The sequence below is a fragment of the Adiantum capillus-veneris genome, chromosome 4 (assembly GCF_014529385.1).
Source record: "Adiantum capillus-veneris isolate H3 chromosome 4, ASM1452938v2, whole genome shotgun sequence".
Taxonomy (NCBI): Eukaryota; Viridiplantae; Streptophyta; class Polypodiopsida; order Polypodiales; family Pteridaceae; genus Adiantum; species Adiantum capillus-veneris.
The window spans coordinates 177,658,158-177,683,339 of NC_140934.1; positions in this window are offsets into that span (position 1 = coordinate 177,658,158).

The window sequence follows — 25,182 nt, forward strand, 5'->3', positions numbered from 1 at the left end:
GGGCCCTTAGGGAAGCCAAAACAAAAAAAATGGCGATTGTGCCACCCTAGACCAACGAAACGGGAGCGGATGGCCATGAAACTTTGCAAGGGTAAGAAAAGCACCTAAATCCCTGCGCTTGTGAAATCTCATGGGCAATGCAATCCGTGTATATGGGCTATAGTGACACAATCGCCAGTTTTTGGCCATTGGGCCCTTAGCGAAGCCAAAACGAAAAAATTGGCGATTGCGCCATCTTAGACAGACGAAACGGGAATGGATGGCCATGAAACATTGCAAGGGTGGAGAAAGCACCTAAATACCCTCCCGGATAAAGTTTCATGGGCAACGCAATTCGTCTCGATGGTCTACTGGGGCACAATCCCCATTTTTTTACCATTGGGCCCTTAGCGAAGCCAAAACGAAGAAATTGGTGATTGTGCCACCCTAGACCGAGGAGAGGAGAGCCAAATGCCATGAAAGATTGCAAGGGTGAGGAAGCACCAAAATTCTTGCCCCTGCAAAGTTTCATGGCCATCGTAATGCGTCTCGACGGTCTACTGTGGTACAGTCGCCAGTTTTTTATCATTGGGCTCTTAGCGAAGCCAAAATGAAAAAATTTGTGATTGTGCCACCCTAAACCAATGATACGGGAGAGGATGGCCATGAAACACTGCAAGGCTGAGGAAAGCACCTAAATCCCGGATTGTGCAAAGTTTCATGGCCATCGTAATCCGTCTCAACGGTCTATGGTGGAACAATCACCAATTTTTTTACCATTGGGTCCTTAGCGCGAAGACAAAACGAAAAATTTGGCGAGTGTGCGATCCTAGAATGAGGAGACGAGAGCCGATGGACATGAAACTTTGTGGGGGTAGTTAAAGCACTTAAATCCCCGCCCTTGCAAAGTATCATGGGCAATTCAATCCGTCCGGACGGTCTACTATGGCACAATTGCCAGTTTTTTATCATTGGGTACTTAGCGAAGACAAAACAAAAACATTGGCAATTGTGCCACCCTAGACTGACGAGACGAGATCAGATGGCCATGAAACATTGCAAAGGTGGAGACAGCACCTAAATCCCTGCCCTTGCAAAGTCTCATCGCTTTTGTAATCAATCGCGATGGTCTACGGTGGCACAACTGCCAGTTTTTTACCACAAAACCAAAAAAATTGCCGATTGTGCCACCCTAGACAGACAAGACGGGATCATATGGCCATGAAGCATTGGAAGGGTGGATAAAGCACCTAGATATGCATCCCTGCAAAGTTTCATGGCCATCGTAATCAGTGTCGATGGTCTACGGTGGCACAATCACCAGTTTTTTACCATTGAGCCCTTAGCGAAAGCAAAACAAAAAAATTGGTGATTGTGCCAGCCTAGACTCACGAGACGGGGGCGGATGGCCATGAAACTTTGTAGGGGGTAATAAAATCACCTATATCTCCACCCTTGCGAAATCGCATGGGCAACCAATCCATCTCGACGGGCTATAGTGGCATGATCGCCAAGTTTGGACCATTGGGCCCTTAGCGAAGCCAAAACGAAGAAATTAGCGATTGTGTCACCCTAAACCGAAGAAACCGGAACGGACGGCCATGAAACATTGTAAGGGTGGAGAAATCACCTAAATACCCACCCCTACAAAGCTTCATGGGCAACTTAATCCGTCTTGATGGTCTACTGTGGCACAATCCCCAGTTTTTTACCATTGGGCCCTTACCGAAGCCAAAACGAAAAAGCACCTAAATTTTTGCCCCTGCAAAGTTTCATGGCCATTGTAATTTGTCTCGACGGTCTACTTTGGCACAATCGCCAGTTTTTTATCATTGGGCCCTTACCGAAGCCAAAATACAAAAATTGGTGCTTGTGCCACCCTAATCCGATGAGACGAGCGCGGATGGCCATGAAACATTGCAAGAGTGGAGAAAGCACCTAAATCCCGGTCCTTGCAAAGTTTCATGGCCATCGTAATCTTTCTCAACGGTCTACGGTGGCACAATCACAATTTCTTTTACCATTGGGTCCTTAGCGAAGCCAAAACAAAAAATATGGCGAGTGTGTCACCCTAGAACAACGAGACAAGAGCAGATGGACATGAAACTTTGTAGGGTTAGGTAAAGCACTTAAATTCCCACCCTTGTAAAGTATCATGGGCAACACAATCCATCTCGATGGTCTACTATGGCACAATCGCGAGTTTTTTACCATTGGGTACTAAACGAAGACAAAACAAAAACATTGGCGATTGTGCCACCCTAGACTGACGAGACGGGGGGATGGCCATGAAACTTTGCAGGGGTAAGAAAAGCACCTAAATCCTTGCCCTTGCAAAACCTCATGGGCAACGCAATCCGTCTCGACGAGCTATAGTGGCGCAATTGCCAGTTTTTTACCATTGGACCCTTAGTGAAGCCAATACAAAAAAAATTGGCGATTGTGCCACCCTAGACTCATGAAACGGGAACAGATAGCCATGAAACATTGCAAGAATGGAGAAAGCACCTAAATACCCACCTCTATAAAGTTTCATGGGTAGCACAATCCGTCTCGATGGTCTACTGTGGCACAATCCCCAGTTTTTGACCATTGGGCCCTTAGCGAAGCCAAAACGAAAAAATTGGTGATTGTGCCACCCTAAACCGAGGAGAGGAGAGCAGATAGCCATGAAACATTACAAGGGTGGTAAAAGCACCTAAATTCATGCCCCTCCAAAGTTTCATGGCCATCGTAATCCGTCTCGACGGTCTATTGTGGCACAATCGCCAGTTTTTAATCTACTGTGGCACAATCGCCATTTTTTTATCATTGGGCCCTTAGTGAAGCCAAAACGAAAAAATTGGTGATTGGGACACCCTAGACTGATGATACGGGAGCGGATGGCCACGAAACATTGCAAGGGCGAGGAAAGTGCCTAAATCTCGGCCACTGCAAAGTTTCATGGCCATTGTAATCTGTTTCAACTGTCTACAGTGGCACAATCACCAATTGTTTTACCATTAGGTCCTTAGTGAATCCAAAATGAAAAAATTGGCAAGTGTGCCACCCTAGAACGAGGAGACGAGAGCGGATGGACATGAAACTTTGCAAGGGTAGTTAAAGCACTTAAATTCCCACCCCTGCAAAGTATCATGGGCAACACAATCTGTCTCGATGGTCTACTATGGCACAATCACCAGTTTTTTACCATTGGGTAATTACCGAAGACAAAACCAAAACATTGGCGATTGTGGCACCCTAAACCAACGAGACGGGAGCGGATGGCCATGAAACATTGAAAGGGTTTAGAAAGCACCTAAATCCTTGCCCTTGCAAAGTTTCATCGCCATCGTAATCAATCTCCATGGTCTACAGTGGCACAACCGCCAATTTTTTACCACAAAACAAAAAACATTTCCGATTGTGCCACCCTAGACAAATGAGATGGGAGCATATGGCCATGAAACCTTTCAAGGGTCAAGAAAGCACCTAAATACCTACCCCTGCAAGGTTTTATGGCCATCGTAATTAGTGTCAATGGTCTACGGTGGCACAATCATGAGTTTTTTTACCATTGAGTCCTTAGCGAAGCCAAAACAAAAAAATTGGCGATTGTGCCATCCTAGACCGACGAGACAAGAGCGGATGGCCATGAAACTTTGCAGGGGTAAGAAAAGCACCTAAATTCCCACCCTTGAAAAATCTCATGGGCAACGCAATCCGTCTCGACGAGATATAGTGGCAAAAATTGCCAGGTTTTGACCAATGGGCCCTTAGAGAAGCCAAAACAAAAAAATTACCGATTGTTTCACCCTATACCGGAGAAACTGGAACGAATGTCCATGAAACATTTCAAGGATGGATAAAGCACCTAAATATGCACCCCTACAAATCTTCATGGGCAACACAATCCGTCTTGATGGTCTTCTGTGGCACAATCCCCAATTTTTGACCATTGGGCCCTTTGCGAAGCCAAAACGAAACAATTGGCGATTTGGCCACCCTAGACGGCAGAGACAATGGTAGATGGCAATGAAAAATTGCAAGGGTGGGGAAAGCACATAAATCCCTGCCCTTACAAAGTTTCATGGCCATCGTAATCCGTCTCAACGTTCTAATGTGGCATAATCGCTAGTTTTTTATCATTGGGCCCTTAGCGAAGCCAAAACAAAAAAATTGGTGATTGTGCCACCTTAGACCCATGAGACGGGAGTGTATGGCCATGAAACATTGCAAGGGTGGGAAAGCACCTAAATCCTGGCTCTTGCAAAGTATCATGGCCATCGTAATCCATCTCAACGGTCTACGGTGGCACAATCACCATTTTTTTACTATTGGGTCCTTAGCGAAGCCAAAACAAAAAAATTGGCGAGTCTGCCACCCTGGAACGATGAGAAGAGAGCAGATGAACATGAAACTTTGCACGGGTAGGTAAATCCACCCTTGACCCATGAGACAGGAGCGGATGGCCATGAAACATTGCAAGGGTGTGGAAAGCACCTAAATCCCGGCTCGTACAAAGTTTCATGGCCATCGTAATCCGCCTCAACGGTCTACGGTGGCACAATCACCAATTTTTTACCATTGGGTCCTTCACGAAGCCAAAATGAAAAAATTGGCCTGCCAGCCTAGAACGCAAGACGAGAGCTGATGGACATGGAACTTTTTGGGGGTAGGTAAAGCACTTAAATCCCCACCCCTGCAAAGTATCATGGGGACAACAATCCATCTCGACGGTCTAATATGGCACAATCGCCAGTTTTTTACCATTGGTACTTAGCGAAGACAAAACAAAAACTTTGGCGATTGTGCCACCCTAGACAGACGAGGCCAGAGCGGATGGCTATGAAACATTGCAAGGGTGGAGAAATTACCTAAATCTCTGCCCTTGCAAAGTTTCATCGCCATCGTAATGAATCTCGATGGTCTACGATGGCACAACCTCTAGTTTTGGACCAGCTAGAGTGAGAAGACAATGAATAAAAATGGTTAGCCCGAGATGGTCAAGTCCACACATAGCTGGGGCTATCTCTGGGAGGAATCCAGATGATAAACTACCAGTGATGGATACTCACATCAAAGGACAACACATCTCCAATATCTACATGGATGGTGGCACACAAATATGCATCATGAGTGAGAAAATGATGCACCATTTGGGCTTAGAGGTGAGTAGGCCGGAACCATGCCCAACCAAAATGGCAAATAATGTAAAAGTTCAATGTGTTGGCATTATGAATGCAGTGAGAGTAAAGGCATTCAACACCGAGGTGGATGCAGACAGCTTTGTTATGCCACACAAAGGGGAGGGCTATCCTATCATTCTAGGAAGGCCTTGGCTTATAGCTATGAAAGCTAAGGAGGATTGGGAAATCGGTATAATCCAGATGAAGGATGCCAAAGGGAAGCCAATACTCTATGACACGAAAACATTGGCGATTGTGCCACCCTAGACCGAGGAGACGGGGGCGGATGGCCATGAAACATTGCAAGGGTGAGGAAAGCACCTAAGTCCCTACCCCTGCAAAGTTTCATGGCTGTCGTAATCTGTCTCGATGGTCTACAGTGGCACAACCGCCAGTTTTTTACCATTGGACCCTTAAGGAAGCCAAAACGAAAAAATTACCGATTGTGTAGACCCATCAATCTACACCAAAATTGTAAAATTTTGACATTAATTTGGGGTCTGCATGGGCATGCTAAGTGCATTTAGGCATATTGAATTGCATATCATCATAAAAATGTTAATTAATGTGTGCAGATGTTGATTGTTGTTTGATGAGTGAGATGCATTTTAACTCAAGTATTTGCGAGGAAAGTGGGTGTACGGTCTTAAGTAGGTAGTTGCTTTTCTAGCTGAGTACCATTATGTTATCAACACATGTGCTTGGGAAATAGCTATGGCCTGTTGACATGGTAGAGGTGGAAGTTTCGGACTCGTTCGCATAAAATGTCTACGGTAAAAATAATCTGTTAACTTGAAGTCATAGGACGGGAGTGATCCCAAGTCGGATAGATTTCTCACTATATGACTGCATTGCGAAATAATTTTTCGAATCGATAAGAAGATGTAGAGAGGGTTGCCCTGTAGTGCAATTCCATGAGGTTTTCTGAGAAGAAATCGAGAGAGTCGATGGGAGCCGAGTTGAGGTTGCTGGACAGGATTTCGAGAGAGACTTTTTGTGTGTAGTGGGAATAAGGGCTTATAGGTATTTATAAAAAAATTACAATAAAATTTTTTTATGGTTATTGGGCCAGCTCTGAATCGTCATGCAGAGGGGAACCGCCTAGAGGCGAGGTCGCAAGAGCGAGAGGGGGGGAAGCAGAGAACCTGAGTGAGGAGAAGGAGGGAGCCCAAGTGGGCGACCCTATGTATGCATGTACTCATTGGCGAGAGGAAGGTGAGGCTGCAGGTGAGCCTGAGAGGAAACCTGAGAGGGAGCCTGAAGGGAGCCCTCCAGACAGGAAGTAGAGAGAGAGAGAGTATAGCGCTCCATATTGAGAGAGAGAAAGTAGGAGAGAGAGACAGAGAGAGAGAGAGAGAGAGAGAGAGAGAGAGAGAGAGAGAGAGAGAGAAAGACAGAATGGTTATACCAGTGTGTGTGTGTCTGTATCCATTTGATTGAGAAGGTCTTTGTGTGTAACTGTGTGTGTTATCCTTGGCTGCATAGTATAGCAATACACAGAGAAAGTAGAGAGAGAAATGGGTAGCACTGAAATTAGGAGAGAGAGAGAGAGATTCTGTTTTCAGCCACTTGTGTGTGTGTATTACTTTCTTGACTGCATAGCATAGGTCGCTACACAGAGAAACCTGAGAGGGAGAGAAAAACGTTGTAGCGCAAGTTAGAGAGAGAGCCGCCTGCAGTGGTAGCGAGGCAGAGCTGAGAGTGGGGTGGCGTGATTGAGGAAGGAGTGACCAGAGCCGCCAAGAGATGAGGGTATTTAGAGAGTGAGAGCGTGAGCACGAGGCCAGAGGGTGATTGCCAGAAGTCGCAAGCATGCTGAGAAAGGAAGGGAGAGAGCATGAACCGATTTCAAGACCAAGTAGGATACTGTGTGTGTCTGTGTGATTGATTTATTGAGAGTGTGTGTGTATCATCTTGAGCGTGACCAATTAAAGAGAGGGAGAGTCACGAGCAGTTCGTGAAAGAACTGTGTGTGTGTGTGTGTTGCGCTGATTACATGTGTGTAGGGGTGTGTGTACTCCCATGCATGGAGAGCCGCCTGAAGAAGGTGCTTCTTGGTGAGGTCGCAAGTAGTTGCAAGAGAGTGTGAGGGAAAATCTGAGAGGGAGAGAGTATCCAAGAGCCTGAGAGAGTAGTAGGAGAGGCTGTGAGGCCGTTGTGGGCAGGGTACGAGATCTGTGAGAGTGAGAGAAAGAGAGAGAAATTTGGAAAGTAAATTCAAAATTCTACTGCGGAGTGACTTACTTTCAAGTGAGAGGAGCCGTTGCTTGAATTCGGACGGAGACGGAAAGCAAAACACTCGAAATCAAAAGTGAAAATTCACTGGTTAGTTTTTCTTGATTTCCAAACAAGTTCATAACATTAGAAAGAAGTATTGCTAGTTTCATTATTTGCATTGCTAGTTTCATAATTGAGAACAAATTTGATCGTTTGAAGATGTATCTGCATTAAAAGCATACTTGGAAATGAAATGCTGCATATTTTTGCATGGTTAGTGGCATTTGGGAAGGGGAATTGAATCATTGACAATTTTTGGCATTTCAATAAAAATTTACATTTTACAAGATTATTCTGGTGTTTTTCATTGGAAACATTGCAAATCTATTCAATGATTCTAGTTGCAATGTTCAATAATCTGAAATCCAATGAGTGATTGATTTGTTCCATGAGTCTAGAATGTGTAGTTTTGAATTCTAGCGGTCAAGTAAATGTCTAAATGATTGCATGCTGATAAATCTTGGTTAAAAACTCCATTAAAAATGTATATGAGAACTTAAATTTTAACCATAAATAGCATATTTGGAGAGCATACATTAGTAATCTTGCATATTAGAGAGTTGGACTACGAAGCATAGGAACGTAAGGAAAATACGAACGCATAATTAGAAAATTGATAAATAGGTTTGAAAGCCACACAATTATGGCAAATTAGTGCAAGTTTAGGCTAGTTAGAGGACCGTTGGGTTACTTGAACGTTATTTAGAAGACTTGAAAGGCGACGTTCAGATTGTGCCACCCTAGACCAACGAGACGGGAGCAGATGGCTATGAAACATTGCAAGGGTGGGGACAACACCTAAATCCCTAATCTTGCAAAGTTTCATGGCCATTGTAATCAGTGTCGATGGTCTATGGTGGCACAATCCCCAGTTTTCTACCATTGCTTAGCGAAGCCAAAACAAAAACATTGGCGATTGTGCCACCCTAGACCGAGGAGATGGGAGCGGGTGGCAATGAAACTTTGTGAGAATAGGGAAAGCACTCATATCCCTATCCCTACAAAATTTCATGGACAACACAATCCGTCTCAACGGTCTACTATGGCACAATCGCCAGTTTTTTACCATTGGGCTCTTAGCAAAGCCAAAACAAAAAATAATGGTGATTGTGCCACCCTAGACCAATAAGACGACCTTGAAAAATCTCATGGGCAACGCAATCCGTCTCGACGGGTTATAGTGGCACAATCGCCAGTTTTTTACCGTTGGACCCTTTAGCAAAGCCAAAACAAAAAACTGGCGATTGTGCCACTCTAGACCGACAAAATGGGAAAAGATGGCCATGAAATATTGCAAGGGTGAAGAAATCACCTAAATACCAATCCCTGCAAAGTTTCATGGGAAACACAATCCATCTTGATGGTCTACTGTGGCACAATCCCTAGTTTCTGACCATTGGGCCCTTAGCGAAGCCAATTGGTGATTGTGCCACCCTGGATCGAGGAGACAATGGCAGATGTCCATGAAACATTGCAAGGGTGGGGAAAGCACCTAAATCCCTACCCCTGCAAAGTTTCATGTGGCTATTTTAATCCGTCTCGACGGTCTACCGTGGCACAATCGCCAATTTTTTATCATTGGGTCGTGAAGCCAAAACGAAACAATTGGTGATTATGCCACCCTAGACCCATGAGACCGGATCGGATGGCCATGAAACATTGCAAGGGTGGGGAAAGCTCCTTCAAAGTTTCATGGCCATCGTAATCCGTCTCAATGGTCTACGGTAGCACAATCACCAATTTTTTACCATTGGGTCCTTAGAGAAGCCAAAACGAAAAAATTGGCGACTGTGCCACCCTAGAACGATGAGACGAAAGCGGATGTACATGAAACTTTGCAGTGGTAGGTAAAGCACTTAAATCCCCATCCTTGCAAAGTATCATGGGCAATGCAATCCGTCTCAATGGTCTACTATGGCACAATCGTCAGTTTTGACCATTGGGTACTTAGTGAAAACAAAACAAAAACATTGGCGATTGCGCCACCCTAGACCAATGAGACGGGAGCGGATGTCCATGAAACATTGCAATGGTGGATAAAGCACCTAAATCCCTGGCCTTGCAAAGTTTCATCACCATCATAATCAATCTCGATGGTCTACGGTGGAAAAACCGCCAGATTTTGACCACCTAGATTGAGGAGACAATGAATAAAAATGGTTAGCACGAGATGGTCAAGTCCACACATATCTGGGGCTATCTCTAGGAGGAATCCAGATGATAAACTACCAGTGATGGATACTCACATCAAAGAACAACACATCTCCAATATCTACATCGATGGTGGCACACAAATATGCATCATGAGTGAGAAAATGATGCATCATTTGGTCTTAGAGGTGAGTAGGCCGGAACCATGCCCAACCAAACTGGAAAATAATGTAAAATTTCAATGTGTTGTCATTATGAATGCAGTTAGAGTAAAGGCATTCAACACCGAGGTGGATGTAGACAGCTTTGTCATGCCACACAAAGGGGAGGGCTGTCCTATCATTCTAGCAAGGTCTTGGCTTATAACTATGAAAGCTAAGGAGGATTGGGACATCGGTATAATCCAGATGAAGGATTCCAAAGGGAAGCCATTACTCTACGACACGACACGACAACATTTGCGATTGTGCCACCCTAGACCGAGGAGACGAGGGCGGATGGCAATTGTGCCACCGTAAACCGAGAAAATCACCTAACTCCCCGCCCTTGCAAAATCACATGGGCAACGCAATCCGTCTCCACGGGCTATAGTGGCACAATCGCCAGTTTTTACCATTGGGCCCTTAGCGAAGACAAAACAAAAAAATTGGCGATTGTGCCACCCTAGACCGAAGAAATGGGAACGGATGTCCATGAAAAATTGCAAGGGTGGAGAAAGCACCTAAATACCCACCCCTGCAAAGTTTCATGGGCAACGCGAAGCCAAAACGAAAAAATTGGCGATTGTGCCACCCTAAACCGAGGAGAGGAGACCATATGGCCATGAAACATTTTGAGAATGTGGAAAGCACCTAAATACTTGCCGCTGCAAAGTTTCATGGCCATCGTAATCCGTCTTGACGGTCTACTCTGGCACAATTGTCAATTTTTAATCATTGGGTCCTTAACGAAGCCAAAACAAAAAAATTGGTGACTATGCCACCCTAGACCAATGAGACAAGAGCGGATGGCCATGAAACATTGCAAGGGTGGGGAAAGCACCTAAATCCCAACCCCTGCAAAGTTTCCAGGCCATCGTAATCCGTCTCAACGGTCTACGGTGTGGCACAATCACCAATTTCTTTACCATTGGCTCCTTAGCGAAGCCAAAACGAAAAAATTGGCGAGTGTGCCACCCTAGAACGACGAGACGAGAGAGGATGGACACGAAAATTTTTAGGGTTAAATAAAGCACTTAAATCCCCACCAGTGTAAAGTATCATGGGCAACGCAATCCGTCTCGACGATCTACTATGGCACAATCACTAGTTTTTGACCATTGGGTACTTAGCAAAGACAAAACAAAAACATTGGCGATTGTGCCACCCTAGACCGACGAGATGGGGACGGATGGCCATGAAACATTGCAAGGGTGAAAAAAGCACCTAAATCCCTACCCTTGCAAAGTTTCATGGCCGTCGTAATCAGTCTCGATCGTCTATGGTGGCACAACGGTCAGTTTTTGACCATTGGGCCCTTAACAAAGCCAAAACAAAAAATTACCGATTGTGCCATCCTAGACCAACAAGATGCAAGCAGATGTCCATGAAACATTGGAAGGGTGGGGAAAGCACCTAAATCCCCGATCTTGCAAAGTTTTATGGCCATTGTAATCAGTGTCGATGGTCTACGATGGCACAATCACCAGTTTTTTACCATTCCTTAGCGAAGCCAAAACAAAACAATTGGCGATTGTGCCATCCTAGACCGAGGAGACGGGAGTGGGTGGCAATGAAACTCTGCAGGAATAGGAAAAGTACTTATATCCCTTCCCCTACAAACTTTTATGGGCAACACAATCCATCTCAACGGTCTACTATCGCACAATCTCCAGTTTTTTACCATTAGGAACTTAGCGAAGCCAAAGCAAAAGAAAATGGTGATTGTGCCACCCTCGACCGACGAGATGAGAGCGGATGGCCATGAAACTTTGCAGGGGTAAGAAAAGAACCTAAATCCGTGCAGACCCTTGAAAAATCTCATGGGCAATGCAATCCGTCTCGACGGACTATAGTGGCATAATCGCCAGGTTTTTACCATTGGGCCCTTAGCAAAGCCAAAACGAACAACTTGGCGATTGTGCCACCCTAGACCGACAAAATGGGAACATATGGACATGAAACATTGCAAGGGTGGAGAAAGCACCTAAATACTTACCCTTGCAAAGTTTCATGGGCAACAGAATACGTCTCGATGGTCTACTTTGGCACAATCCCCAGTTTTTGACCATTGGGCCCTTAGCGAAGCCAAAAGAAAAAATTGGCGATTGTGCCACCCTAGATGGAGGAGAGGAGAGAAGATGGCCATGAAACATTGCAAGCGTGGAGAAAGCACATAAACCCCTACCCTTGCAAATTTTCATGGCCATCGTAATCCGTCTCGACGGTCTACTGTGGCACAAAATCCAGCTTTTTATCATTGACCCCTTAGCGAAGCCAAAACAAAAAAATTGGTGATTGTGCCACCCTAGACCCATGATACAGGAGCAGATGGCCATGAAACATTACAAGGGTGGGGAAAGCACCTAAATCTCATCCCTTGCAAAGTTTCATGGCCATTGTAATCCGTCTTAACGGTCTATGGTGGCACAATCACCAATTTTTTTTACCATTGGGTCCTTAGTGAAGCCGAAACGAAAAAATTGGCAAGTGTGCCACCTTAGAACGAAGAGATGAGAGTGGATGGACATGAAACTTTGTAAGGGTAGGTAAAGCACTTAAATCCCCGCCTCTGCAAAGTATCATGGGCAATGCAATCCGTCTCGACGGTCTACTGTAACACAATCGCCAGTTTTTGACCATTGGGTACTTGGCAAAGACAAAACAAAAACATTGGCGATTGTGCCACCCTAGACCGATGAGACGAGAGCGTATGGCCATGAAACATTGCAAGGGTGGAGAAAGAACCTAAATCCCTACCCTTGCAAAGTTTCATTGCCATCGTAATCAATCTCGATGGTCTACGGTGGCACAACCGCCAGTTTTAGACCACAAAACAAAAACAAATTGCCGATTGTGCCACCCTAGACCGACGAGACGGGAGCATATGGCCATGAAACATTGCAAGGGTTGGGAATGCACTTAAATACCTACCCTTGTAAATTTTCATGGCCATCATAATCAGTGTCGATGGTCCACGGTGGCACAATCGCAAGGTTTTGACCATTGGGCCCTTAGCGAAGCCAAAACAAAAAATTAGTGATTGTGCGACCCTAGACCGACGAAACGGGTACGGATGGCCACGAAACATTTCAAGGGTGGAAAAGCACCTAAATACCCACCCCTGCAATGCTTCATGGACAAGCAATTCATCTCGATGGTCTACTATTGCACAATTGCCAGTTTTTTTATCATTAGGCCCTTAGCAAGCCAAAGCGAAAAAATTGACAATTGTGCCACCCTAGACCGATGAGACGGAGCGGATGGCCATGAAACATTGCAAGGGTAGGTAAAGCACCTAAATCCCAGCCCCTGCAAAGTTTCATGGCCATCTTAATCCGTCTCAATGGTCTACGATGGCACAATCAATTTTTTTTTACCATTGGGTTCTTAGCGAAGCCAAAACAAAAAAATTGGCGAGTGTGCCACCCTAGAGCGACGAGCAGCGGATGGACATGAAACTTTGTAGGGGTAGGTAAAGCACTTAATTCCCCACCCCTGCAAAGTATCATGGGCAACGCAATCCGTCTCGACATTCTACTATGGCACAATCGCCAGTTTTTGACCATTGGGTGCTTAGCGAAGACAAAACGAAAATATTGGCGATTGTGCCACCCTAGACCAACAAGATGGGAATGGATGGCCATGAAACATTGCAAGGGTTAAGAAAGCACCTAAATCCCTACCCTTGCAAAGTTTCATCGCGATCGTAATCAATCTCGATGGTCTGAGGTGGCACAACTGCCAGTTTTTGACCACAAAACAAAAACAAATTTAATTGTGCCACCCTAGACCAACGAGACGGGAGCATATGGCCATGAAACATTGCAAGGGTTGGGAAAGCACCTAAATACTCGCCCCTACAAAGTTTCGCCAAAGTAATCAGTGTCGATGGGCTATGGTGGCACAATCACCAATTTTTACCATTGGGTCCTTAGTGAATTCAAAGCCAAAACAAAAAAATTGGTGATTGTGCCATCCTAGACCGACGAGACGTGAGCAGATGGTCATGAAACTTTGTAGGGGTAGGTAAAGCACTCAAATCCCTACCCCTGCAAAGTTTCATGGGCAACCAATCCATTGTCAGAAGTTTTTTGGAGCAAGGGATTGCGCATATGTACATACACATGCATGGTGCATCAAATAAAAAATTGCCCATTTTGCAGAGTTAGGTGGTTACGTGGGGCCCACATGTGTACAGGTAGGACATCATGTACATAGTGCATTGATTTTTATCGTCACCAGTACCAGTGTGTTTTTTCTATAATAATGAGGAGTTGGTAGCGCGTAAAACTTCTCGAGGAAGCTATCCGTGGGCCGACGACATGAAGTAAGCAGGTGCGCCAGATGGCATCTAGTGGCGTCAGGAGGTCGAATGGGGTCAATACTTGCACGCGGAGAAGTACGGACACAACGTGGATGTTTTATTGTGATAATTGTGCAGAAAGGTCATCATGAGGACCATCTTTTGAGGCCACTTCACGTGGTGGCGGGATGCATTATTGAAAAAAGCTGAGTGCCAGGTGTCCGAATGATGCAAAAAAGGTGACAACTATACACTGCAAGGTCAGTTTTTGGCATGTTCGGGGTCCGTTTGAGGTCAACTAAAAGGCCAAGGGTGCCCAAGTAATAAAGCTAAGTGTGGGAACTGAAAAAATGTATAGAAGACTAGAAAAAACGTGGAGAAGAGAGGAGGAACAGTCGCAACTGTGTTTTTGGGGTTTTTGGAGCCTGTTTTGGCCGTAAACTGCTCATCCGAGGTCGGATTTGAGCACTTTGACATTGTAAACTGGGGTTTTGGGCCATTCCAGACGCTATGGCGCTGTCCATTTTGCCAAATTCCTCACTCTTTTTCTGTTGTTTTTGCTGTGTAAGTTTCTCCTATGAGCGAAGCTTCTGCTCCAGTTTGTGATTGTATCTGGCATATTTTACCCATATTGTGGGAGTTTCTTGCCCCATTGGTGTTGGCCCAAGCTCTATTGTATCTAAACATCAGAAATTCTCCTCTTTTGAGCTGAGTTTTTGAGTGTGTGTGTGTGTGTGTGTATCTCTCTGTGTGGAGTGGGTAAACGAATAGTCTCTCTCCTCCCATTCCATCAGTGTGTTCCCTGTCTCGGCAAGGTGTGTTGTGTAAGCCGAGTGGTGCCCCATAGTGTGTGTGTGTGTGTGTGTATCATCCCAAGAGTGTGTGTTGGGTTGTTATAGAGGCATTCTGTGTGTTTTCATCCCGCTCACACCGTCTCGACGGTCAACTATGGCACAATCGCCACTTTTTGACCATTGGGCACTTAGCGAAGTCAAAACAAACAAATTTGGCGATTGTGTCACCTTGGACGGACGAGACGGGAGCGGATGTCCATGAAACTTTGCAGGGGCAAGAAAATAACCTAAATCCCCACCCTTTCAAAGTCTCATGGGCAACGCAATCCGTCTCAACGGGCTATAGTGGTACAATCGCCAGTTTTTTACCATTGGGCCCTTAGCGAAGCCAAAACAAAAGAATTGGCGATTGTGCCACCCTAGACCGGAACAACCCCTTGCACTACCACATCATTATCATCATCATGCCCATGCGCCATCGATCTTGGCCATCTAGCACCAATAGGCGCCACCATAGCTCACCACACAACAAGCTCCCAAGAGCTCCAAGGGCCATGTCCTCTTGAGACGTCCATAGATTGGACATCACGTTTCTCCTTATATACCGCAATTTCTACCCACCGTGCTCCCCATTTGGGACAATCTTCTCTACCACATGGCAGTTGCATGTGAAAGGACCTCCAAAAACCTTCAAACTCCCCACAAACAATTGTCACAAAAACCTTTTTCTCCTTCCACTTCCAAGTTGTACCATATACAACATTAAGCTCCTCTCCTTGGGCTGTAAAATGCCACTTCCTAACCACATTCCCAGAGATCATTTGTGCTGGTCTTGACCCTTTCCAACTTTTCCAAACCCTCGAACGACGTACACCATCTTGGCAAAAAACTATCAGATCCCTCTCCACCATTGACAATTGTCATCAATTGCAAACTACTATAACTCACCGATGTGGACTCCGTTTGACATGTAGTAACTTTTGGCTAGCTTCATACATCATCCACTACCCTTATAAACCTTGTCGGGCTTCAAAAAGACACCAAATAGCACACCAACCAAGGTACTCAAACCGGTATAGAACTGGCCCTGATGAAACTTCAAATGACAATATCTTGGCATCCGGGACTCCAAATAATAATATGAAAATACCGACATACTCCACATAATGAGCTCTGCACATCCATATACTGAAATCGGCTCTATCCACTTGGCACCACCTGCCCTATTCGTCTTAGATCTGCAAACACCTTCAACTTCAAAGCACTGTATCTTGCACATCATGGCTCCGTTTGAAAAGCCGTTTGGACCTGCTCCTTCTGCACTTCAAGCTCTATATCTGCAAGCAAAAAAACTTTCACTTTGGGCTTCCTTCACCTACCACCTTGTCAGGGCCCTTTTGGTCTAAAAACCCACACTATGCATACATAACAGCTACCACTTACCTGCCCAGGTTCATCCCGTCTGCTCTAGCCCTCTGCCATGCACTTTTAAACATATACACCACTGCTTGTGTCCTCTGCTAGGGTTGACACACTTTGGATGCACCATCATTACCCCCTTTTTGAACATTTATGCTCAACCAAAAAAATGGTTTGTTCTTCTACCAACTGCAAAAACTGGCAAACATTATTAGGAAACCAAAAATCACAACCATATGTACAAGGCCCTACTCTTGCTGGCAGCTGCCAAAACTCAAGTGGTTGTCCCACCCCTTGCATCACAAAGTCTTCGTCTAGATAAAAAACGTGCCATTGGTGTTTGCCATCCATTTGTAGCCGCGCTTCCAAAAGTGCTTCACCCAGGCAAGTAACCATCCATGCACACAAAAATGCCCATAGCACTTTAGCACCTCTCCAAGAATGAACATGTCCCATCAGCATACCTAGCTCTACAATCATATCATGTGTTGACCCTCCCTCCCAACCACGTAAAGTGGGGTTGTGTATCTGTTTGGTGTCGTGGTGCTAGGAGAGATCCTTAGCTCCCAAACCCTATTATCCTCCCTGTGTTGGATTACCATCACTCTTTCAATGTTTGCATTTTCATATTGTTCTGATCTGTCCACCCAGCCTTGTAAGAAGCCGCTATAAGCCGCTAAGTCATTTGTGTTAAAAAATATATAAAAATTGAAAAAAACGGTTTGAAGAAATATCTTGTTGGCAATGGCAAAGGTTTCTTTCCCAACCTTCACAGTGTGGGGGAAGATGCTTTTGACTTTCTTGATAACCTTGAGAGAGCATGTGTCGTCTCTGGAAGGGTTCACGTCTGCGCAGTTTTTCGATGCTAATGAAAGTAGAAGCAAGATCATGGTACAACACCTTGGTGCAAGCCAGCAAGAAAATATGGGATCTGCTAAGAGCAACATTCCTAAGGCGTTTTGGAGAAGGCACCAAATTCGAGAAGCTATGGCAATTGCTGATGGAGTTGAAGCAAGGAAGTATGGCTGAGTATGCAGCATACGAATCAAAGTTTGTGGATCTATAGGGACGATGGGTTGCATCGCTGAGGGAGGGTGAAGGGGCACCCGATTTCCTAAAGAAAGATCGGTTTGTGACTAGTTTATGGCCAATTCTTAAAGAGAAGGTGAAGGGAAGGTTTCTTGCTACATATGAGGTAGCAGTTTAAGTAGCCTGCCTTAAAGATAAGAAGTTGCATCTACAAGCTAGAACTACCGAGGAAGAGGAACCAAGAAGGGTCCGCCGACCACACCTAGATGCACCTACAAAGCCGTCCAAAGGAATCAGTCACAAAAACCGGTTGAAGATCAACAAGACCTGCTCAACCGCATCACCAACCAGCTAGAGAATCTTTCATTACATCTGGTGCAGCAAGGGCATGCACCTGGCAGAAATTTAGAGCAAAGAAGAGGGAAACAAAGACAGAATTAAGACTACCATTGTTACAATTGTGGAGAGGATGTCCATGACATGTATTATTTTCCTCATCCAAGAAGGCAGAACTTCAATAGAGGAGGAAGACAGAATCAGATCTCTCCACCAAGGGCAAGACCACCAGCGCCCAAGCAACCAGGGCCGATTCCACCGGTCCAAATCCTTTGACCACCCATACATCCACCACCGCAACCTCTCATTCCACCGCTACCTCCATCATTTGCTAGAAACCAAGCAGTAAGTGTCATTATCCTTGAAGCTAAGGGAAACGCAAAGGTAGAAGAGCGTGTCAAAGAGAAGGACACAGGGAAAGGAAAAGTAGAAGAGCTAGATTCCATGGGGCTGAAGCGTGCCAGGCACGATGAGTCCTCTCAAAGGGAGGAGAAGATGAAAGGAAAAGGTGAGTCTAGCAAGCAGGCATCTAAGCCTCGGGGAAGATTGACATTGTGGATTTTTCACTGGGTGAGTATGCTAAACCATATGACCTAGTTCAAGACGTATTAATGCAAGGTCCCAAGATAACCTGACCCCAATTACTCCATCTTGCACCAAGGATGAGGAGACAATGGACGAAGATGGTAAGTACAAGAAAATCAAGACCAAGGATAGCTGGGGCTATCTCTAGGAGGAATCTTGACGACATCCTACCTATCATGGATGCCCACATCAAGGGCAATGTATCTCAAATGTCTACATAGATGGTGGCACACAGATATGCATCATGAGTGAGAAAATGATGCACCGTCTAGGTCTAGAGGTAAGTAGGCCGGCACCTTGCCGAGCTAAAATGGTAAATAACGTCAAAGTGAAGTGCGTAGGCATTGTGAATGCAGTCAAGGTAAAGGCATCCAACACAGGAGTGAAGGTGGATAATTTTGGCATGCCGCACAAAGGGGAGGGCTACCCTATCATTCTCGGAAGACCATGGCTCATGGCTATGGAGGCTAAGTAGGACTAGAGTACTCGAATGATCCAGATGAAGGATGCTAAGGGAAAGTCCATATTCTATGACATGAAGACTAGGAAGCAGCAGAACATGATTTTGGAGGCATCGAAAGATGAGTTCACCAGTGACTCTTTGACCACCTCCAGAGAAGAGACGACAACAACTAAGCAGAGCGACAGTAGCATCGAAGTGATGGGAGTCATCCTCAGAGATCGAAAGAGATTGACACAATTTGAAACACCACCGGAGAACCAAGAGGGACCAATCAGGTACGCAACCCTTGGTGGATACAAGTAAGTTATATCGGATGCTCTCCAGTGAGTTAGCTAGTGAAGAGAGAGAACAATACATGTCTATGCTAGGTAACTTCACCACACTATTCATTGATGGTTATGACAAGATCACAGGCATCACAGCCGTGCAACATCGTATAAGACTCAAGAAAGGAAGCAAGCCTGCTCAGAAGGCTTGGGGTAATTCAACAAGAGGCATTGCTCAAAGAGGTAAGGAATTTGTTACATGCAGGTTTCATTTACCCCGTCGAGGACTCAGAGTGTGTCGCTCCAGTGGTAGTCACACCAAAGAATAACGGTAAGAGGAGGGTTTTTGTAGACTACAAACCTCTCAACGTAGCAACAAAGAGGGATCATTTTCCCCTCCCATTCCAAGACAAGATTCTCAATGAGGTAGCAGTCATGAGTGCTACACAGTATGTGATGTCTACTCATGCTACTTCCATATTAGCATAGCATTGCAAAAGAAGACCAGAAAAAGACAACTTTCATAACACCATGGGAATGTTTTTCTTACAGGGTGATGCATTTTGGCCCCACCAACGCTTTGGACACATTCCAACGCTATGTAACTTTTGTCTTCCAACCATAATTTGGTAAGTCAATACGCGTTTTCGTAGATGATTTTTGCATCTACAGTTCTTGCTCCCTCCATTTGAGTAAGGTCTATGATGGCCTGGCTAGGTTGCAAACCCTAGGTGGTCAGTTTAACGTAGATAATTTTCACATTCGTGAAAGCACGGTCACGCTTCTCGGCCATGTAATTTCAGTCAAAGGAATTGAGGCTGACCCTAGCAAGGTTCAAGCTTTAGTATCTTTGTCGTCACCCACGACAGCTAAGAAATTGGTCTCTTTCTTTCAGAAGGTAAGGTATTTGAGCAGGTTCATTCACTTGCTCTCTTAGGTGGTTCTCCCTTTTCAACAAGTCACCCATAGAGATGTCTTCTTATGGAGTGAAGAAAATGAGCAACAGTTTAGTGAAGTGAAACAGAAATTCGCTACACTTCCCACCATTGCACCCTCTAGATGGAACGAGCCATTTTATGTTAACTCCGGTGTAGGGAGTGACACACTTGGAGCCGTACTAATGTAGAAGGACCCCAAAACCTCTTTCATGCATCCTATCTACTTCTCTAGTCATGTCATGACCCCATCAAAAAAACAATTCCCCACAGTAGAGCACATGGTGCTTGCATTGATGTTTGCCACTACAAAGTTCCGCTCTTATCTATTTCCTAGACCCTTTTTAATTATGATAATAGAAGAGTTCTTTGCATATGTGATGCAACATATGGATGTCTCATCTAGAATCTCTAAGTGGATTGTTAGACTACAAGAGTTTCGTTACACCATGCAAGTGGAGAACTCCACCAAGGCTAGTCTAGCAGGTATTCTAACTCATTGTCACTATGAGAAGAAGCTAAAGGTCAACACAAAAGGTAAAGAAGTGACACCAATGGTAAAAATTCCTAATCTAGAAAAATATCATTCTCTTTGATGGAGCTTACAAAAGAACAGTGGACCAGTCAGCAGCTGGCATCATCATTTTCAATGAGAAAAAGGAGAAGTTCTTCTCTATTGGGCAATTACTACAGTCCCAATCCAACAACGAAGCACAAAACATGGCCCTAATTTTTGGATTAGAACAATGTGTTTTGCAAGGGGTTCAACGTCTGAATGTGTTTCATGATGCCATGCTTTTGATAAAATAGATAAATGGAACTTGGATCTGTAAAAATCAGGTTTTTCTTGACCAATTATGCCAAGTTAAGGACCTTTTAAGAAAGTTTGAAGCAGTGCAATTATTTCATGTCCCTAGGGCAAAAAATCAAGAAGCAGATGCTCTAGCCAAGGCAAGAATACAAGATGTTTCCGTAGGAGCAATCAAACTGAAGCTGCCCCTCTTTCAGGGTAGCAATGTTATGCCTGATATCATCAGCTTCTTAGATACAGGGAAATGCCTTGAAGGGTATACAAAGGGCTAGAAACAATGGCTTGTTCAAAAGGCAACAAGGTACCACCTTATAAACAACACCTTGTACTTCAAGGGCAAAGACCAAACCCTCATTAGGAGAAGTTTGGACTCAAAAATAGGCCTTGTAAGAATTGTTGATGTGGCATAGCTTTCAAAAAGTGGGGATCGGTAATTTTTTTTCAAATAAGATCCAAACTTGTCGGAGGTTGGATATTTAGAATCTACTCTTCAAATGCTATTTATTGATATATAGCATGCATGTATGAGACATTGCCTTCATGTAGATCTAGAAGAAGGTGATTTTAGATTACCGTAACAGTAACAAAACCTGGCTGATTGAAAAAAAATTGCATAACTTTCATAGAAGTCATCCAAACTTTTCGAACCTTGGCTCTTTAGAATCCATTTTTCAAGAACTTTCCAATGATAGGTCATATCATGGGGTTCTAAGCAATATTTAGAGGGGTCTACCGGGTTGCTTTCTTTTGTACAACTTTGATGATGTGGCACTCTTAAAAAGCCCAAAAATGAGTTCAAAATTTTCCTAATGCAGACGAGTGTCAATCTCCAGTGAAATCACGGAGGTAATCTCAAGTTTCCATGATGGTGTTTGCGGTGGCCATTTTGCTCTAGATATTACCAATAAGAAGATTCTATAGGCAAGATTCTCTTGGCAGAGTCTGAACAGGGATGTGCATCATTGGTGTAAAACATGCAGATCTTGTCAAGTATCCAGTGATCGAACACTAATCTATGAACCACAAACTCCTATCATCTCATATGGCCCGTTTAAGAAGTGGGGAATAGATGCAACTGGTCCTTTACCAAGGGCCCAATCAGGTAAACTGTACATTCTAGTTGGGGTAGACTACATGACCTGATGGGCAGAAGCAGCAGCCACCACACGCATTACAGCCCAAGAAGTGGCAAAGTTCATATTTGAGCACATTTGTTGCCGCTTTGGCACACCTCTGGAGATAATATCTGATAGAGGGCCAAGTTTCAGAGGCGACTTGGTGGGAGAACTGATGAAAAAGTTAGGCATTACACACCGACACTCCACCCCATACTATCCACAGTGCAATGGTCTAGTGGAAAAGGTAAACGGCATGATATGTAAGCTCATCACAAAGCAGGTGAATAACCACACAAGTGATTGGGATAAACATCTCATGGCTGCTCTTGGGGCCTACCACACGACATTCCGAACATCACTAGGTTTCACCCCTTTCCATCTGGTATATGGAAAGGAGGCCATTCTACCCATTGAGGTACAGATAGCCAGTTTGCAAGTCATGACTAGTCAGTTACAACGCCCAATTGCCCATCTCTGCAACCACACCTTGGATCTAGAAAAACTTCAGCTAGATAGGGAAGATGCGATCAACCACTATGCAATGCGAGCAAAACGACACCAAGTCACATTCAATCAAGGGCTTAAGGAAAAAGGTCTCAAGAAAGGCACGTTAGTGTTGAGATACGACAACAGATTTGACACTAGGAAAGATAAGAAGTTTCAGCCCAAATGGGAAGGACCATTCATCGTCAAAAAGTGATACGCCAATGGCAGCAGATGGTCGAATTCACAAGATCAGAGTCAATGGATGGAGACTAAAAAGGTACTTCTTAAGGTTTGATCCAGAGTTCATGCTAGATATCCCAGAGGAGGGAGAACCCTCCAGCTCAGTTGTTGCCAGAGAATCAGAAGCAAAGCTAGAGGCATAAATGCCTCTAGCGCAAAGGGAGGGCTAATAATAGCCGGTTTTTGACATTTTTTATATAAAAATGTTTCTTTTTTTTTCCTTCACTCGAAGTGTGGCGACATGTTCGGCAGGATCAACAATACCCTAGCCAACTAGGGTTCCATGAGTGGCACATTTCTTAGCCCTTCATCCACGACTATAGAAGACCTCGAGTAGCCTTGCTAAGCACTTGGAAATTAAGAAAGGGAAATAAGATGTCTTTTAGGCTCTCCATGCAAAGAGGCAGTTGCCCGCTCCAATCAAATCCTTCCCATGATATATTGGGCAATAGAAACTCCAGCTCTTTACATCTACCCCTAGGGGTACCATCCAATGCAATGACTTCAACTCTCTTGCCCCCTCTAATCCATGGTGTGGCTGGGTCCAAAGCGAACAAAAAATTTAAAAAATATATATCTAAATGAGGGTGATGGCTCAACTTGCTCGCCACCACCCCGGTGACTTTCAACCCCCCGCCCTCGCGCTACATAGGGGGCCCTGGTCAATCCCCTCCTCTCCTCAGGCTTGCTGAGCCAAGCCCAGGTCTCACCCCCCCTTGTCACGTCATACGGATCTAGCCGCGTCACCAACCTGCACACCCAACTCCTGCCTGGCCCGCTGTCGTCAACACCCACCCACGTCTGGCTCGCCATTGTCCTCAACCTCGGGGGGTCCACCTCTATGTATGTAAGTGTACCATGCGAGTTCAACCAAAGGGGTTTTCTAATTCAAAATTTTTGGGAAAATTTACATAAATATATTCAAATAAGGTGTTTTTTTATTTCAATTTGGAAAAAAACCCGTAAGTTCATAAAGAAAGAGGGGTTGTTTTATTAGTTCAAAATTCACCGATAAGAGGTTTTTTAAATACCCTTTGAACGCACGTGGTATAGGTGGTTTACATATAGTGAACCCCCCAAGTCGTCACCCCACGTGGTTCTGCTTGGCTTGGCCCTTGTTGACACGGCATGGCCCCGCTCTCCCTCACTGCACACATCCTCTCTCCCTCGCTCTGCTCGTCGTCACCTGTAGCATGACACACCTACACACACTAGCACACTCACTCTCTCTCTCTCTCATACACACCATTCACCATCACTCTCTCTCGCCTTCTCAGGCCGCAAGCCAATACACACACACACACACACTTACCCACCACACACACATACACACTCACCATCACCCTCAGCCTCTCTCTCTCTCTCTCTCTCTCTCTCTCTCTCTCTCTCTCTCACACACACACACACACACACACACACACTCACACGCTCTCTTTCTCCCTGCCGTTGACTCTCCCCCTCTCTGTGTCGTTACCAGTCCAAGAGGGTGCAGAATCTCTCTCTCTCTAAACAACCACCACACACACACTCTCTGTCTCTCTCTCCACTATCACCCACTCTCTCAACCTCTCTCTCTCTCTTCTCCCCTCACACTCTCTCGCTCTCTCTCCCCTTTCTTGTGTCGCGAGCCAGCAGAAATCTCTCTCTCTCTCTCTCTCTCTCTCTCTCTCTCTCTCTCTCTTATTATTCACATACCCATACACACCCACCCATACACACACACACACGCGTGCGCACGCTCTCATCCTCTTCCTCCCTCTCTCTCCCTCACTCAAGCCACCCTCTCTCTCTCTCTCTCTCTCTCTCTCTCTCTCTCTCTCTCTCTCTCTCTCTCTCTCTCTCTCTCTCTCTCTCTCGTTCTCTGTATACTCAACATTAAAAAGATATCTCTCACACTCTCGTTCCCGCACACACTTGCCGACACACACTCACCCACTTACACACACACACACACACACACACACACACACACACATACAACCCCATATACATACCCACACACACTCCCTCGGCCTCTCTCTCACCCATTGCTCGTTCTCTTGCCATGCACATACAACACACTCACATAGCACATACACACTCACAGTTACATACATACTACACGCTTATACGTGCATACACACATTCAAACAAACACATGCATGCCATACGTACGCACAAGAAGAAGAAAACCAAAAAGAAAACAACAATAGAGGATGAGCTTCAACAAACATACCAAAGCACATGAAAGCGGCACCAAATCAAAGAAAGACGTCGAAGGCATGCCCCGACCGCCCCGAAGGAGACGAACGCGCTACACCGATGCACCAGCAAAGCCCGCCATTCACCGGCATCTCGTCCACAACGCATCTCCGCAATAAAAATCCCTAGGGTAATCTATTTTTCCGTTTTTAAGCCAAAACCTTGTATAAGAAAAACCAATTGTATATTGCCACCTCTCTCTAGGTGATGGTCACAAAGGCCCACCTAGGAGATATCATTTAAAAGTTCTCATGAAACAAAGCAAGGGTCAACCATCTGGGACCCGGCTCCTTGATTTGTCTCTCCTGATTAGGGCCCTAACCTAATCAGATTATCCTAAACTAATGAAGTCGGCACCTATAAAATAACACTGAGAGGTCA